Genomic DNA, 5,076 nt, shown 5'->3' with positions numbered 1-5,076 from the left:
CTGCAGATCTCGGGGCCCCCCCTGCCAGCCCTGGGGAAGCCGGAACCTCTCCCGGCAGCCGCAGACCCCGCACTGGCCACGGAGGAAGAACGGAGCCACCTTCCCAGGCCAGCCCCTGGCTCCAGGAACGGGGAGAGGCATGCAAAGCCAAACGGGGTCGCAGAGCGAGCGTTTTCGCTCCCGCTTAATGTGTGACTCTCCCCGTTTTGCCTCCATCTGTGTAGGAGGGCGGGGGTCCTGTCTGAGGCAGGACACCCCCACCGAACGCTCTACCCCTCCTCCAGTCCCGCACTTCCCCACCCTGGGCGACTTGGGTGCCTGGTTGGGACGCTCCGGTACTGAGGCCGACCGCGGGCGCAGCCCCAGCCTCGGCGCTCAGTTGGGACAGGTGCCGGAGAAGGGAAAATGCCGGCGGCTCGCAGCTGGGCACAGAGACTCCTGGGCAGCCCACCCTCCGTGACAATCTCCCAGGTTGCAAATCCCTTGGGCCACTGTCAATGGACAGTCCCTGCCAGGGCATGGAGGCATCTGAGGTTGGGGAGTGGGGAAGAGACCCGATAGAGGAAGGAGGAAGAGGAGGAGGAAAGGGATGAATGGTTTGTAAAGGGGGAAGCCAGCACTACTGGAGGCGAAAGCCCCCTCAAAGAGGACTGGGCTTCTGCTCTACTTTCCCGGTGTTCATCAGCCACCAATCTGAGCCCCTTGACCCTTACCCTTTACCCTAATGACTTCTCCGCCTGGCCAAAGGAATAAATCCTCGGATGTGTTTACATCCCAGGCCATCCCTGGGACTGAAGGGCTGAGAAGCTTGCGGTCCACATTCTAACTCTGATGACTTTACATTAACTCCAAGGAGAGCAGCTTGCGAACAAGCTGACGCTGCGAGCTGACTTGCTTTCAGTCTAAGGGTGTTTCTTAGCGGCTCCAAACCGGAGCCAGTGGTGAGGACATCAAAGGCATAGCCTCTACCTAGATGGTATTAGGGGAGGTGCCCAGCAGTTCCTGGAGGATTCATTGCTTTGTAAACAGAATGTGAAATGAAAAGCAGGAATTTGAAAAAAAATTCTGTGCAGATATATTGATATTATTTATTATATATTTATCCATACCAAGGAATCCAGAGGGTCATTTGAACTAGAAGGAAGCCCTGTGGGATTACTGTCTTCCTCCTCCTCCTCCCTGCCTCCCTTTGCCTTCCCTAAGGCTTAGAGGTTCCATCTCTAAGCCAGGGGGTGTCCTCTCTCCTTTGGAGGACTTCACAGATGGCAGCTGAGACTTGCCTGGTATGTCTCCATCACCTGGTCTGAGGGATGTGCAGTGGAGGAGAAAACTGAGGCTGCAGTGGCTGTGCTGTTGCCTGAGGCCTGGTGTTCTATATCCCACCCCCTTACTTGTCCTCAACTGCCTCAGAATCTATTGCTAGCAACATGGGCATAACCCTGGCCATTGTGTTTCACTTTGGGAGCCATTCACTAGCTATTTTATCTGGCCACATCTACTCTCCCATACATCCCCCCCTCCACACACTCACTCATTTAAAAACAAAATGGCCTAAATTGTACCAAAGAAAAGTGAAGATTTGGAAATGGTGTGTTTAAACTAATCAACATATAAACTTAGAATGCATTACTAAGGGGGAAATCGTCTCTATGAGGCCTGATAATGCAGACCCCTGTCAGTTCTGCTTTGATTTAAATTGTCTTCACTGATTTTAAAGAATCTAGTAATTACTAAATCACCACTTCTCTTAAGGTCCTAGGACCTTAGGGCAACTTAGCTACTTGGTTTGTGTCTGGAAGGGATACTGGACACCTCAATTTGCACCACTCTATGTCCCACCATTTGGCTGCATCATTTATCTGGCAAAATGAAGATTGGGGCAAGATGATTGTTTCCTGGCTGAAGCTCTAGCTTCTCTGAGCCCTTTCCTGTTGGGGGCCAGGCTTCCTGCCCTATAGGAGATGATGGGAAACCAAGGAGCTGGGTGGAGAGGGCTGTGGGAAACCTTATAGAGAATGTAGATATTAATGATTGCTTTATTTGAGGCTAGAACCACAACATAACCATAATAGTAACATCTTACCTTTGTACAGCATCAGTGTTTACTAAGTTCTTTCGCTCCTGCAATTTCTTTTTTTTTTTTTTTTTTTTTTTTTTTTTTAAGCACCAATTATGACTTTTTTTTTTTGTACCAGGGATTGAACTCGGGTCCTTGTGCTTTCCAGGCAGGCGGCAGAACCACTGAGCTAAATCCCCAGCCCCCCTGCAATTTCATTTGTTGCTCCCCTCACTACAACTTTTCATTTTGTAACTGAGGAAACTGAGTCTCTGGATCTCTGTGAGTGGCTCGCTTCTGACTAGTTAGTTCTGGAGCCAGGACTCAACCTGCCTCTATCCAGAGTTCTTTTCAATGTGGCGTAGTATCTCCACTTAATTCCAAAATAGTCTTTTTCCAGGCAGATTGTTCTTGATTATTTCTCCCATTGATAACATCTACTGTATCTACTAACCCAGGCTGCATACTTGTAGAGGCAATTCGGTGCAATGGAAGGAAGATTGTCTAGGGGGAGAGATTTTTTTTGTTTTGGTTTTTTGAGATGGGGTCTTGCTATGTAGTTCATGGTGGCCTTGAACTCACTGTGTAGCCAAGGCTGACCTCAAACTCAGGCAGTCCTTCTGCCTCAGCCTCCTGAGTACTTGGACTGTAGTTGTGAGCTACCACACCCAGCTTGTCTGGGAAGTTCTGAGAACCAGATCCTGGAGCCTTAACTTCATATATATATTTTTTTTTCTTTTTTGTTTGTTTGTTTATTTTTGACAGAGTCTCAGTATGTAGTCCAGGCTGGCCTAGAACTTGTGGCAGTCCTCTTGCCAAAGCCTCCCAAGTGCTGGGATTACAGGTGTGTGTCACCATGTCCCAAAAGAAAGCCCTCACATTTGACTGAGTATTGCCAGCCTGATGCCAGATACTGTGCTTTGGGTCATCATTCCTCCCTCCTTCTAGAATATGGAAGTCAAGGTACCAACCCACTTCCTTCACAGGGACACCCCGTGAACACCAAATGAGGTGTGGATAGGAAAGAGTCTAGCACCCTATAAGCAACTGGACTTCAGCAAGAGTTGTTATTATCTGCACTGGCACCGCAGCCTCACTATGTGTAGGAGAGACCTGCCGGACCAAACAGGGCATTTGAGGGTCCCTGAGTAATTTAGGATCCAAACCAGCCTCTGGCTAAAATCCACAGGATAATTATGTTAATTTTCTGCTTTGTTCTGCAATCAGAAACCTTGTCTCACTAGTAAAACAAGATATCTCTATGACCAAAAAAAAAAAATCCCACTGGTTCAAATCTTTAGAGTTATCAGAATCAAGCAATTTGGAACTTTTGAATGTCCCTTCATTTGCAGCATCTCATTCTATTGTAGAGCCAGGCTTGATGGTGGGTGCCTGTAATCCCAGCACTCCACAGGTTAAGGCAGGAGGATCACAGTGAATTCAGGCCCAGTCTAAACTACATAGTGAGAGACCTCATCTCAAGAACAAAACAAACAAACAAACAAACAAACAAAATAAATAAAAGAAGGAAAGAGGAAAATAAATTGGAGGTGAAGTCACGTGCAGATTATGGTGTCTCTGGACAGCTTAAGGATTCAGGGAACACTTCTGTGTTGTACCACATGCTCTCTTGTGTTTCACTTTATGTTGGGGAATGGGAGTGAAGGAGGATTTCTTCTTGTCCCTATTTGCTGTTCCTAAACCTCAACTGCACAAAGAGCTCTTGCATGCAGGGCTGCTGCTGCAGATGCGTTCCAGTAGCCTGCTGAGTGTGGAGAGCTAAGTGCTGGCTCACTGAGACCAAACTGCTAAGGAAGGCCTGGTCTCTGCAAATCTCCTAGACCTAGGTCTGAATGGGGAGACAGCATGTTTGGTTAAAAGTAACTTTGTAAACAAACAACAGTGTTTCTAGATTTTATAGCAAAGGCAGCAAAAGAAACCCCAGAGACCTCAACAGGTCAAGCCCCTCAGCTTGCTGAATCCTCCCCTCTTCCCTATGGCTCCTAGACTTTTACATTCTTAGTCAAAATACTAAGAAATGATCTGTCCTCCTGAGAAACTGGGGGTGGCTGCCCACTCCTGACAAAATCAAGTCCATGAGCCTTCACCTTGCTTCAGGGCCCCCTCCCTGGTCTGGTTGCAGCCTCCTTTCCTTCCACATCCCTCACAAGCCTTCTATTTTGACCAAAATTGTATCTTTGCCATTTCTTAGACAGAATCTGTACTTCTTCAGGCTATTGAGATCTCACTCAACCAGTGCTCAAGCCTGCTTTCATGCCACCTTCCCTGACCCCCATGCCCTCCCTGTGGAAGTGAACTGCTCCTTCTGGTTTCCCCCACACTATTTAGCTTATCCCTTTATTGGTGCTTCTACTCCCTGCCTATTTCTCCAAATTGGCCTTAAGCCCTTTGGATAAAGGGACCCAGTATTTCTCCTCTGTAACAGGCTTTGCTTCTCTTCCCCTCAACACCCCTTACCTTGACACACAGCAGAACCACTACAAATGCTTGGTAAGCGAATGAATGGATGACTGGATCACACATTCCACCACCACTCTTTTTTAAAACAGTAATTTTTAAGGTGTAGTTCAGGCTGGCCTTGACTCACTATATAACCCAGGCTGGCTTTAACTCATAGCAATGCCCCCTCCTGCCTCAGCCTCCCGAGTGCTGGGATTATAGGTGTGTGCCATAACACGTAACACGCAGCAAATTCCATTCCTCTCATAGTGGGAAAGCTGAGATCCAAACTGGGTGTCCCTTTTTGCCAAAGACTCATTTTAGATCTTGATCTCTTTTAGTCTTTTTCTTCCCTTTTAGTGGTTATGCACACAATCTCTGAAGTTAAATAGACAGGAGTAGAATCCTGGCTCTAACTTCTTGGTGATACTGGTGTGGACACTTAACTTTTCTGAACCTCAGTTTCCTCTTTTATAAAATGAAGGACAGTACCTCCTGAAAATGTTGCAAGGATCAGATGAGTTCTTCTATGTTAAGCCTTTGGGTTTTTTTTTTTTTTT

The sequence above is a fragment of the Fukomys damarensis genome, unplaced genomic scaffold, assembly GCF_012274545.1.
Source record: "Fukomys damarensis isolate Sample0158 unplaced genomic scaffold, DMR_v1.0_HiC HiC_scaffold_39, whole genome shotgun sequence".
In the NCBI taxonomy this organism is placed as follows: domain Eukaryota; kingdom Metazoa; phylum Chordata; class Mammalia; order Rodentia; family Bathyergidae; genus Fukomys; species Fukomys damarensis.
The sequence above is the reverse complement of the archived record's forward strand: the minus strand, read 5'-3'. Positions refer to the sequence as shown.